The 14,348-nt window shown below is 34.2% G+C and overlaps 1 pseudogene; it reads left to right on the top strand.

Moving 5' to 3' along the window:
* Positions 1–798: 798 nt before the first annotated feature.
* Positions 799–13,766, top strand: LOC117907667 (annotated as a pseudogene).
* The last annotated feature ends 582 nt before the right edge of the window (positions 13,767–14,348 follow it).

The following is a 14,348-nucleotide window of genomic DNA, read 5'->3' as shown; positions in this document are numbered from 1 at the left end:
AAATTCACTATTTACAATAAAAAAAATCTGAAAAAAATATGATTATATATGAAGAGAAAAATAGTAAAGTCATTCAAAATGTATTTTAATTTATAACTTTATAATGTTAATCGGATCAATTTGAACCTTTTTGATTTTGTAATGTTAATTTTTATGCATTAGGTGTGGTTTGATTTAAACCAATTTGGCTAATGAAAAAATTTAGAAAAATTTAAAGGAAATTTAGAAAAGCACTGTAATTAATAGAAAATATCATATTTTTGAAAATCAATAATGAGAGTTGTAAAGATGGAATTAATCTCAATTTTATTTTGTTATTAAAAATTATTTTCAGAAAACGATAACTAAATGGTGCCCTAAAATTTTAAAACCGGGTTTTTATTTTCAAAAGCAAAAACTGTTTTCTAGAATTGTTTTTTAAATAAAAAATTAGAAAGCGTGGGATGAAAGCTCCGACGTGATCGTACCAAATGAAAAAACATAGCAGAGTCCGACCCCGAAAGAAAAGGGCCAAAAAAGCTGAGAAAAGGGAAAGCAGCAGCCAAAACTTGACTGTCCAAGAGGCAAAAGAGGTGAGGAAACCGAAGTAGCAATTCCAGGAAGTCTCGCCCTCTGTTTCTAATACTGTGCATTGAATAAAAATAAAATAAAATGATAGAAAGAACGAAGAAGATTAGAGGAAGCTTCAATGTTAAAAGGTAGAGAGAAATAAATCTTCAGACTCTCTTGTAATTTTGACACTAACAACCCAAAAATTTCTTAGTGTCTTGCAATTTTGGACGAACAACGTCCCTGACTATGGCTCCAACGACATGCTCAAGTGTCTTTTCTCTTGGATGGAGATGGGACGTCTTTTTGAGCTTTAGAGGTGAAGACACTCGCTTCGCTTTCACAGATCATCTTCATTCCGCTTTGTGTCAGAAGCAAATCCGCACCTTCAGAGACGAAGAAGGACTTGATAGAGGAGAAGAGATCGGGTCATCACTCTTGAAGGCTATTGAAGAATCGAGGATGTATATTGTGGTTTTTTCGAAAACCTATGCTCATTCAAAATGGTGCTTGGATGAGCTGGCCAAGATCATGGAGTGCAAGATACAAAAGGGGCAGACGGTAGTGCCAGTTTTCTACCATGTGGAACCATCTGATGTGCGAAATCAGACGGGAAGTTTTGGAGAAGCATTTGATAAATACCAGAAGGTCCCGGAGGATAAGGTGATGAGCTGGAAGGCGGCGTTGAGGGAAGCAGCCAATTTGTCTGGATGGCATGTGCAGCATGGGTATATTAGAATTTCATTTAGTATTCATGCACTGGAATAACCCTTTCTTCAAGGAAACAATGCGATATTCAAATGGAAACTTTCAAGAAAAATGAACACCTAAAATGGAAAATAATTCATATAGTAGAAATTATTAATTTTTAAAATTTAACTACTTTCAAGCTCCTCATCATTGATCGAAAAAAAGTTGGCAAAATCAAACATATGATCAAGGAAATTTTCTTGGATATAAATTTTTTCTAAGCATTCTAGTTATTCATGAGTTTTTTCCATGATAGTAATAGTCATTGGGATTTGGCGCATGGATACATGTGTGTTGAAACAAAACTGATATTTGCTACTAGTAATCAACTTCAATGATTTGGAGTCACTAAACATGGAGCACAAACAAACTCATCCGGTCTTTTACATTTAATAATGGGTGCACAACATAATGAAAATATATGTGAAGGTATAAGTTAATTAATTTAGATTTGTCATGCACTTCAAGGAATCCTATATTTATGCTTGCTATAGTTCAGTTGTGAAGAAAACTAAACATCATCATCAGTTCCATGCTTTGTTTATTACAGTTTCTAACTCATTATAGGTTGTTATATTGCTTTATGATTGGCAGGTATGAATCACAGGCTATTCAGAGAATTGTTCAAGACATTTTAAGTATGAATCTTAAACTCTTACATGTTGGTGATGAGCTGATTGGAATGGAACGCCGTTTGAAGGAAATAGCCTCGCTAATACATATTGACTCAAATGATGTCCGCATGATTGGGATATGTGGAATTGATGGAATAGGCAAGACAACTCTAGCCAAAGTTGTGTATAACACAATTGTTCATCAATTTGATGGTGCTAGCTTTCTTTTGAATATTACTAGTCTTGAGAAGGATTTGATTGAGTTACAACATCAACTTGTTAAAGATATTCTAGGGGGAGATATTCCGACCATAAGAAACAAGTCTGAAAGGGGTTATGAAATAAGGCGTAGGTTTATGTCTAAAAAGCTTCTTGTTGTTCTTGATGATGTTGAATCCGGCGAACAACTTGAGGTCTTAGCTAAATATTGTAGAACATTTGGTCTAGGTAGTAGAATTATTGTAACAACTAGAAACAAACATTTGCTTGCTATGTTGGAAGTGGATGCATTATATGAGGCTAAGGAATTAAATTGTAAGGAAGCTATTCAACTCTTTTCTTTGCATGCGTTTCACATGAACAGTCCTCAAAAAGGTTTTATAAACCTATCGAGATGCATAGTAGATTATTGTAAGGGACTTCCAATAGCTCTTGAAGTTCTAGGTTCTCTCTTGTTTGGTAAGAAAAAATTTGAATGGGAAAGTGTACTGCAAAGGCTGGAGAAATGACTTAACATGCAAATCCAAAATGTGCTTATGAGAGGTTTTCAAACACTAAATCGTTATGAAAGACAGATATTCCTCGATGTTGCATGCTTCTTCAAAGGAGAGGATTTGGATTTTGTTCAACGAATACTTGATGCTTGCAATTTCTATGCAATACATGGAATGCTAGTGCTCAATAACAAATCTCTCATTAGTATTTTTGACAACAAGTTATTGATGCATGATTTGATACAAAAATCTGGTTGGGAAATTGTTCGGCAGGAATGTCCTAATGAACCTGGAAAATGGAGCAGATTGTGGGATCCTGAAGATGTTCATCATGTATTGACAAAAAATACGGTAAGAGCTTAAGTACCTGACCTTATTTAGATTTTAAGGCATTGATTTTCAGTTAAAAAGTTGTTTACCTATATGTTTTTAGTTAGATTTTATGGGTTTTGTTCTTTAGTTATCCCTTCTTCATGGTTTTTAGGGGACAAAGACAATTGAAGGCATATTCCTAAACATGTCTATATCAAATGAAATACATCTTACCTCTGATGCTTTCAAAAAGATGACAGAACTTAGATTGCTCCGAGTCTATCAAAATGCAGAAAATAATTCTATAGTTTCTAACACCATCTATCTTCCTCAAGATTTTAAATTTCCTTCTCGTAAGTTGAGATATCTCCATTGGGATGGATGGACTTTGGAGTCATTGCCATCAAATTTTGATGGTAAGAAATTGGTTGAACTCAGTTTGAAGCATAGCAGCATAAAACAACTTTGGAAAGAGCACAAGGTATGATTACCACTCCTTTATCAACGAAGTTTAAAGTTCATCGAAGCAAATGAGTGGGAATTTTAATTTTGATTTACTTTATGTTACAGCGTCTTCCAAAGTTAGAAGTCATCAATCTCGGTAACTCTCGACACCTTCTGGAATGTCCAAATTTGTCTTCTGCACCATGTGTGGAGTGGCTAATTCTTGATGGTTGTACAAGTTTGCTTGAGGTGCACCCATCAGTTACAAAGCTGAAGAGACTTACTATCTTGAATATGAAAAACTGCAAAATGCTTCACCATTTTCCAAGCATCACTGGATTGGAATCACTTAAAGTTCTTAACCTCTCTGGCTGCTCAAAACTTGACAAGTTTCCAGAGATCCAAGGGTATATGGAATGTTTGTTGGAGCTTGATTTGGAAGGGACTGCTATTGTAGAACTTCCCTCTTCAGTGGTGTTTCTCCCAAGACTTGTTTTATTGGATATGCAAAACTGCAAAAACCTTACGATTCTTCCAAGCAACATTTCTTCTTTGAAATCCCTGGGAACTCTGGTGCTTTCTGGATGTTCAGGTCTAGAGAGTTTTCCAGAAATCATGGAGGTTATGGAATGTTTACAAAAGCTTCTTTTAGATGGAACATCCATAAAAGAGCTGCCCCCCTCAATTGTTCATCTAAAAGGCCTACAGTCATTGAGTCTGAGAAAATGCAAAAACCTCAAAAGTCTTCCGAATAGCATTTGCAGTTTGAGATCCCTTGAAACCCTCATTGTCTCTGGCTGTTCAAAACTCAGCAAATTGCCAGAGGAGCTGGGGAGGTTGCAAGTCTTGATGAAACTTCAAGTTGATGGAACTGCTATAACTCAGCCACCTCTCTCACTTTTTCATTTGAGAAACCTTAAAGAGTTATCCTTTAGGGGATGTAAAGGATCAACATCTAACTCCTGGTTTTCATCCCTTCTATTTAGGTTACTGCATAGAGAAAATTCAGATGGGATTGGTTTGCAGTTGCCTTATTTGTCAGGTTTATACTCCTTAAAATATTTAGATCTTAGTGGCTGCAATCTAACAGATAGATCGATCAATGACAATCTTGGCGACTTACGCTTCTTGGAAGAATTAAACCTTAGTAGAAACAATTTTGTTACCGTACCTGAGGAGGTGAATAGACTTTCTCATCTAAGGATCCTTTCTGTGAACCAGTGCAAAAGGCTTCAAGAAATTTCCAAGCTCCCACCAAATATAAAATTATTAGATGCTGGGGATTGCATATCCCTTGAGTCTTTATCAGTTCTATCTCCACAGTCGCCACAGTACCTATCGTCTTCCTCTTGCCTTCGTCCTGTAACTTTCAAACTGCCGAATTGCTTCGCACTAGCTCAGGATAATGTGGCAACTATACTGGAGAAACTTCATCAGGTTTAACTCTCTCATGTGTGAATTTGGTATTATATCTTAAAACATTATAATTGTTTATTTATTTATTTGTCTTTTGATGCAGAACTTTCTTCCAGAAATTGAATACAGTATTGTTCTTCCTGGAAGTACAATTCCAGAGTGGTTCCAGCATCCAAGTATCGGATCCTCAGTAACAATAGAGCTGCCTCCAAATTGGCATAACAAGGACTTCCTGGGTTTTGCTCTATGCTCTGTGTTCTCACTTGAGGAGGATGAAATAATTCAAGGCCCTGGTCTGATTTGCTGTAATTTTGAATTTAGAGAAGGGCCTTATTTGAGTAGCTCCATCTCTTGGACACACAGCGGAGACAGAGGGGTTGAGACTGATCACATATGGCTGGTGTATCAACCTGGTGCTAAACTTATGATACCCAAGTCCAGTAGCCTCAATAAATTCAGGAAGATTACAGCTTATTTTAGTCTCTCTGGGGCATCCCATGTGGTGAAAAACTGTGGAATCCATCTTATATACGCCCGAGATAAGAAAGTGAACCATCAAACAAGGTATACTAGTGCCAAGAGAAGCAGTGATGGAAGTGGTTATTACTGTCTTGAGGAAACACAACCTAAGAGGCTAAGAGGAGGAGAGATCTGTGAGGAAGGATCCCATGCTTAAACTCCAAGAATGGCTTATGTCAGCTTATTGGTGAGTCATTTCATTTCTATATGGCATAATACCTTCTCATTTCTATATGGCATAGTCATTTCATTCTCTGAATGTACATATCTAGTTTATATGCAATTTACATTTTCACTTGTTTATATTTTATTATTATTCCTTACAAAATTTATTATCTTGCACATATTTTAAGTGCTAGAAAGTTATTCTAATTTTAAAAATTTAAATTTTAAAGTTGCTTTTAGTTTCTTGTTGCATGTTAAATTTTGCGGTTGTCTCGTTATATGTTTTAAACTTCGTTTGATACCATCGTTAGACCTAAATACACAAATTAAATGGGTGTTTTGTAAAACTTTGTACTTATTAATTAATTACTTAAGTTAACTTTAAGTTAAATTATTCTTAAATGGTTGACTTAAAACTTATTATTTATTTTTTACTTTAAATATTAAAGTATTTTTTTTGGTAAAATTAACTTAAAATTTATTCAAAACCATCAAATTGATGTATTTATCTTCATTAATTCTAACTAATATTTATATTTTCACTAATTCTAAATAATAAATTTATTTGTTAAACATTCATATTTTTCAAAGTATTATAGATGCATAAATTAACTACAAAGATATTTACTATAAGATATTTTTAAGATAAGTCGTAAAATATATGTTCGCTAAACATGAATAAATAAGGCAAAAAAAATTTGAGATTAAAAATAAGTTAACAATTTTAACTTAATATTTAAAGTTAATTTTTATTTTAAATTGTGATATTAAATTATTTTACCAATCATGCTTAAACTACTTAATAACATAAGTCATTAAATTATATTAAGTTGCATAACATCTTCTCAATCTCTAATTTAGAGTCATTGTTGGGTTAATAAGTTAGGGTACTTTACACCACCTCAGTCACAGGCCATTTTGATTCTAACCATGACCCATTCAGATTCTGATTCGCATTTGAAAGTTTCAGAACAGAGATAATGGAGGTTTGCCTTTTCATTATAGATGCATAAATCAACTGATAGCACTGCTGCTCTTATACATCAATTCTTGTCATATCTTTCTTTCTATTCTTGGGGTTTGAGACAGGTAATATTAATTTCTTGGGTTTTTTTCTTGGAGTTTTGACAGTGAATTATGTTCTTATGTCATTGATCTGAGATAATTTTGAACAATCTTTCTGTTTCATCTTTGCGTTTTTAGGGCTTTGATCTGGACTGCACTGAAAATCAAATGTTTTGTATGAAAAAAAAATGATTATTAAATCACCAAAATCTACAACCAAGTACGTCTTTTCTCAAAGAAAAATCACTCTGTTTTGATACGTAGATACTGAGAAATTAAATTTGAGTGGAATAGCCAGTTCTGTTGGAAACGTATGCAATGTAATCTTCTTCTTTCCTGCGGTGGAGGAGCTCCCTGCAGTGGAGAGGAAAAACGTTTTGATCAACTGATTTGTTAGGATACCACAGTTATCCCCTGTTTTCATCATGTTATACTAAATGCATGTTTTCTGGTGGCCATCTTAATTTTGTTGGTCTTTTTTATGGTTTTGGGTCGGAAACCTCTAGAACAAGTTCAAAATGCATGAAAGGCATATGGTACATGGATTTTCCTCATTCCTTCCACCTAGACATCAAAATGAAGGTTCTTTCAAGGCATCTCTAATTTGGTCAACCACCGGCCAAAGGTTGGCCACAATGCCCCTCCCAGGAAAATGATGCCTTAAGAAGTAAGGCTTGAAATTGTAAGTGGCTGGGACTTGGTGTCGGCCCGAGAAATATATCCAAGATCAAGTTTGGTGTTATTGGCTCAAGGAGTAAGCTTGAGATTGTGTGTTCTTGGGATTTGGTGTTAGCCTAGGAAGTTTGTCCAATGTTGTTGGCTTGAGATTTTGTGTTACTCAAAAACCACAGAAAAAGGATTAATTTGATCCCACTAACAACCTTGGTAGGACATTATTGCAGGAAGGAACATCTTATAATAGAAGTATAATATCTCCAAATGTGGGTTTACAAGGAGGCTTTGAGAGTGAAATACAAAAATACTTTTCACTTGTTTATTTGCAGAACATGCAATTGAATGTGGACAAACCTAAAAAACTGATGCCAATGCCATACTTTGATAGCTTTAGCATGAAGATCGATTCTCATACCTCAAACCCCTCTTTTTGTTACCCAAGCAGATGACCACAAAAATTACTTTTCAGGACCCTATGATCTTGATGTCTATAGCTAATACCATTTCAAACCATGGCCGTGCTAGGTAGTCTCAGCATGGTTGTTATTCAGGAAACCTTTGATACAATTTGAGGCCATCCATAGATTAGGATCATTTAGTACTTTAGTTTGTGCCTATACTAAAAGGCAAAATGAATGAATCAGTTCCCAACATGCTCTGATATAGTATTTCGTGCCTGTTAATGCGACTTTCATTTGACCTTTAGTGGTAGTTCTTTTTGAGTTATTCTTAGAATTTGAATCAATGGCAGCAATTTCTTTTTTAGTCATTCTGCATTTGTCTAAAGTCCCCACCATCAATTACCAACTTGAATACATATTAAGGCAGATGGATTGGTTGTGCTTTACACATGTTCTTCTTGCTTAATCCATTGAAGACTTCTTGTATATTCCTTGCAATTTACAGAAGACTTCCCAAGTATCCTCCAAACTATAAAATATTTATCATGAAGCCACAACTTTACCTTTAGAATTATTTAACTCTTTTACCATCTCCCTGACGTTGCCAAGTTCACAACCATTGTTTTCTTATACATGCCTTCATTAATTTGATATCAGTGTTTTGGCTCTTTAAAAGTGCACACAAACTCTAGCAGATGAGAATCAATTATAGCATAAATCTTTTCTTTTTTTTCAGCACAGGATATTAACATTCATGTTACAGTAGTTACTATTAGCTTTTCACTGACTACTTTACACAATTTCAAATGTTAAAACAACTCTAATGGAAAATTTTCGAATTATCCATCTGGGATACGATTAGATTTATGACCTTCACCAGGAAGGTTGTTCATGAAAATATGTCCTCTTTCCCCCTTTAGCCAATGCTCTAGGCACCTAAATTTCGGGTCCAAACTCATGTGTTCTGATTGAAATAAGATTAGCTAAAAGTAAACACAAGACCAGCTATGATACATAGTACTACTACATAAATGTTTTTTTGTTACTTTCTTATACATGGTACTAATACATAATTTTTTTTTTTGTGACTTTCTCCATTAGAAAACAACTTCTCTAAGCTATATCTTTAGAGAATGATTCATGTTTTATATTTTTATGTGCCTTTGAATTTGAAATGTTTATCTTATCTTAATTGGATTTCTTTCTTCTTAATTTGATATAATATATCTGAAGCTAGAGAATTTATGACCCATTGTGATTTCTGAAACCCCATTTTCAGATTTTTAGATGATTTTCAATTATTTCATTACATGTCATGAGGCACTTTAAATTGGAATCATAATTTAGTTAGGAAATCCTTTGATATATTGGATGGTGTTAAGGAGATTTTTCTCAAACAAGGTTAATTAAACAAACCTAAGAATCACAAAAACACAACAAAAAATACAACACACTTAAAACACAGATATTACCTGGTTCAGTGAAGACCACTTACATCCATATGAAATGAATCTACAAAGGCTTCATAATTGATCAATGAGATATATGACCCTCATATTTTCTTTCAAGACTCTCTCATACTTTCCTATTAGAAAAGCATAGGAGCACTTCCTGGTTATATTCACACAAGCATTTCTTGTGTTTAGAATCTTTCTCATAACGATCTATCTATCAAGGCGATCTAGATTCCCTTTACAATAAGTAAAATAGTACTCATTTATCTTGAATAAAAGTTGTTAGAAGTGAACAACTAATCATAATAAACATTAACTCAATAAACAACCTAATCTATATTGGTAGCAAAACTAGTGTATGTGCCCAAAGTACTGAAAAGACCACACAAAGAGACTTGTCCACTTGGTGTGCATTACCTTACGTCACCCAAAGTTTTCAAAATGGAACATGTCACTTTGTACACACCTTTGAGCTCTTACCTTACTCTATGCTAATGTACACAAATGAAAAAAGTGTCTTTTGAATGTGATTTCACTCGTTCATATATATAGTTTAAGTGAGAAATTTCAAACTCACTCCTCAACAATCCTCCACATTGGTTGTAGAATTCAAATCACTTGCAACACTAGCCTTTTCCTATTTCCTAAGTCAGCAACCTTTTACATAAACTAAGTCCAAGCAATACTTGAACTAATTAAACATTGTGGCCTTTGTGATTATATCTATTGGATTCCCAAGAGTTAAGATTTTCTTTATGTGTAATACTCCCCCAATGTTTATGTCTAAGATAAAATGAAGTCTTACCTTAATGTGATTTATCCTCTCATGTTATATTTGATTTTCGGACTAATAAATTACACTTTGACTATCATAAAACACTGTTACAGACCCTTGCTTCATGCTTAGTTTACTAACCAACCCTTGTATATGTCCGCATAATTGCTTCCTTGATAGATTTAGCTATTGCCATATATTCCACCTCTATGATTGAAAGAGAAACTATGCACTATAATAATGAGGCTGTCTAGCAAACTATGAATCTCCCTAGATAAAAAATATAACTTGTCAATAATCTCATACCATCCAAGTCTCTTGCATAATTAGAATCCACATAGCTATTAACCTATTGACTTGTATTCTACCCTCCTTAATACATCAATCCAACATCCTTAATACATTTAAGATGCCCTAGTTTCTATTTCACAACATTGCAATCCATTTTCTAGATTTTTCATACGTACTGATCACACTCATAGCTTTACATAAATTAGGTCTATCATATCAAGGAATACATGATACTTCCAACTACACGAGCATAGTGTCACAGGATGTTTCAAATGCCTCCCCATGGGCTTATATAGAGCCTAGGAAGCTTCTGGAAACTCTTGGAGCCATCTACACTAAGACATTGGTGGGATAGTGTGGAAGGTTCTAGAGATGTCTAGAAAAGTCCACACATCTCTACATTATGGTGGAAGGTATGAGAGGAGTCCAGGGCTTTCTAGAGAATTCTAGAGATTTCTTGTATATTCTTGTATATAGGGTTGTACATAAATTAGTGTAGGGAGTTCTAGAATATTCTTGACTTGTAAGAAATCCTCCAAGGTTCTAGAGAGTTCCATTGATGCCTATAAATAGGTGAGACCCTCATTTGGGCAGGGCACCACCCAAATCACTTCCTGACCAAGCAAGTGAGCTTCCAAGTACTTGTAAAAGCTTCCTTGAGTTAATAAGAGCTTTCATTCTCTAAAGAGTTGCCTACTAAGCTTCTTAAGCTTCTTTGATAATCATCAATCAATGTAAGGTATATCTAATCACTCAAAGAATCAATCGTTGTTGGCCCAAAAGATTTAAATGAACATAATCGAGAGTTTCCTTTGTCCTCTGATTTGCTATATTGAATTTAATTCTACAAATCTCACCATAAATGCAATCTTCCGAAAATTCCAACTTACTCCTATTATCTCCCCAAAGAAGATTTTGTTTACTTAATTTAGACCACTCCTTTCACTGATATATAAGTCTATGTGTCAAAAACTTTATTTTGTCTAAAATATATATTCCTTGAAGTTGTAGTACCCTCATAATTCAAAACATCCACCTATAGCATATACAAATTATTCTTTTGAAATCTTCCATCACTACTAGTGATCCTTTAATTACCTTCAAGTCTCCATCTTCTCCTTTACACTTTTGTCCAACATTCTTAGTGAAATTAGATTACTCTTCAATTCAAGTATATGTCTCACACCTACAATATGCTTTCAACCCAATATGCTATCTTGATTTTTGTAACTCCTACTCCAATCACGTGACATGCCTTATTGTTTCCCAGCAACACTTAGTCCCCATCAATCATTTAATAGAAGAAAATCAAGATTGATCTGGAAACATGTGAGAAGTGTGACCAAAATCAATAATTCATTTAATTATTTTCAATAGATTTTGAAATGGATAATACCTTAATGCTTTCATACCCCTTTGATGTAGTGCCAATATCTTCAGGGTCCTAGAAGTTATCTTTTTGGTTAATCTTTCTTTACATGGCATTCTTTATGATAGAGAAAACATTATGTACTTATATTTCAACCTTGACCTTGGTCTATATATATCTTAAAAAAGTTTCTTACAAGATCACAATTTCACTGTGTGCCCCTCACCCCTGAGTCATCTTCTTTATTCTTATAACATTTCTTCTTCAACTCCTTAGAATTTAGGGCATCCTAAACTTCTTGCATAAATAAATACCCTTTACCATAGATCATGGTGTCTACAAAGTGCTTATATAACTCAGACAATGAATTTGAGAGGATTATTGCTTGGTCTTTATCTTCAATCTTCACTTTACTATTTTCAAGATCTAATTTGATATTATTGAAGTTGTTAATACAGTCTTCAACCTGTTATGCCATTTTCTACTTTTAGTATAGTCTATTTGTCAAAGATTTTGCCATGAGCAGATGCTTCAATTTCAACCATATCAAAGCTATAGTTGACTCCTTTAAGACTTCACATAACATCTTATCACTAAGACTCGAAAAGACAACATTGTATGCTTTATCAGGGATCTTGGTCTTGTCCTCAAAGGATAAAGAACTTGGTAAGTTTACCCCTAGGAACTTCTTGAAGGCCTCTTAACTAGTGATGCTATCATCTCCATTCTCCATTGTGCCAAATCATTCTTCTGATTGAATATCAACCTTTGTTAAATCCATCTACAGGCTCTCATAACAGTTTGTTAAAGGGATTTTACATCGACAAGATCAATTAAATAAGCCCAAGAACTTAAATACAACAAAAAATAAAGTACAATCACAACACCAAGATGCTTCATGGTTTGATGAAGATCACCTATATCCACAAGAAAAGAATCCACAAATGCTTTACTAGTTAATGATATTGAACCTTTGTTTCTCTCTTTTGCACAAAATAGAAGGCTCTCTCTCACCCTTTCCCTCATGGCCAAAAAAAAGGGTACTTATTCAGTTAGATTCACTCAAGAATTTCTTTTCTTTTTTAGATTATTTCTTACAATGATCTATCTACCAAGACCATGTATATTCTCTTTAGGATGGATAAAAGAAAACACATTTCTACTCATTTATACCTAAGATATTCTTAAACATAAGTTTGTTACAAGTCAATAACTAATGATAACGACTTCTAATTGAAAAGACAACCTAATCCGATTGGTAGCAAATTAACCATGTACATGTGCATGATGTGATGTAGAGTCCACACAAATGGACTAATAGCAATTTGTGTGCATTGCCTTACATCACCTAGAATTTTGCACTAGTGGACTTGTGTCCCTTTGTGAACAGCTTTGAGTTCTTGCCTTGCACTATGTCTGTGTTCACAAATAGACCGATAGTATGCATAAATGGACGAAGTGTCTTTTGAACATGATTTCTGTTGTCCTAATTGTTTGAGTGTGCTAATTTACAGTCACGTTTCAATAGATGGTTTGAAGAATTTACAATCACTTATCATGGTATGCATTTGCTTGATCTTGTCTGTATGGCTTTCTCATTTCTTAGAAATTAAATCTTGTAGCTAGAAATCACCAAACAACACTAAATGTAGTGGATATCTGATGCATGAATCGTGGGTGCTCAAAACCATATACCTTTCATGAATGATCAGTGTTTCTCTTTGTTCAGTTACTAAACTTGTGTGTAGGTTGGGTTTATTAGATGAACCAGAGGATGGAGATCTTTATTGGCGTTTACTGATGAAATCCAGCTTGGAACAAAAAGACATGGTCGAGATGCAATGGAGTCAAAGCATAGAAAGGGTGGCAAATTTTGTTGCCTGGTAAGCATTGCTTAGAAAATTCTCTTCATAGACTCCACCTTGGAAGCTTTTGTGATGGAGATGCGAAAAGATTCAGAGTGCTGCGGATGGCAGATTTTGTACTTGAATTGTAGAGTGCTCTTATGGCATACATGTGGGTTTATATTAAAGGTTTTGTACACTAAGATGGTTTATAAGCTCGTAGGTTTATGTCGGATATTAAGTTATTCCAGTGTTTTGAAAACCGGACACCGGTCGGTCCGACCGCCAACCGGTGGCCTTTCCGGTCCGGTTGCTCGTTTTGAACCATTCATCTAATGAATCGGTCTCGAACTGCTTAAACTAGCAGTTGAACTGGGTGAGCTGAATGGTTCTTCGAGAACCGAACAGTTCGACAGCTCCTCCATTTTTAGTTTTTTGGCAAAATGGGCTAAGCCTCCCTTCACAGCCCAACATTCAATGCCCGCTCTTTTATTTTGCAAAAAGGCCACTAGCGCTGCACTGAGCTTCATGGCCCAATAGCCACTCATGTCACAGTGAATGGGAAGGAATTATAAACGTCTTCATTTCTGGTGTGGGATCAATGTAAAGGGATTTAAAGGAAAATCAACTTTAATGCTGCAGCAGGGGAGCTTGAACCGACAGGTACACAATAGGATTATTGCTCCACTTTGCTACTCTTTTTTTTGTGTCATAATTTAATAGGGAATAAATTACATAGGTTGTGTCAAAAAATAATATATATATATATATATATAATATGATTTTTTTTTCATTTTCAATACATTTTTATATTTAAAATATTGTATATATTTTGTTTAATAAAATTTAAAATATTAATACATTTAAATAAAAATTAATAAATAATATTATAAATATTTTAATTTTTTAATTATATATATTTTAAATATTTTAACATTTTTTTAATTTTAATAAAATATAAATTATATATTTATGAAATTACGGATTTGACC

Source organism: Vitis riparia, chromosome 18, assembly GCF_004353265.1.
Source record: "Vitis riparia cultivar Riparia Gloire de Montpellier isolate 1030 chromosome 18, EGFV_Vit.rip_1.0, whole genome shotgun sequence".
In the NCBI taxonomy this organism is placed as follows: domain Eukaryota; kingdom Viridiplantae; phylum Streptophyta; class Magnoliopsida; order Vitales; family Vitaceae; genus Vitis; species Vitis riparia.
Note: the sequence above shows the minus strand (reverse complement) of the source record. Positions and strands in the feature narration are given on the sequence as shown.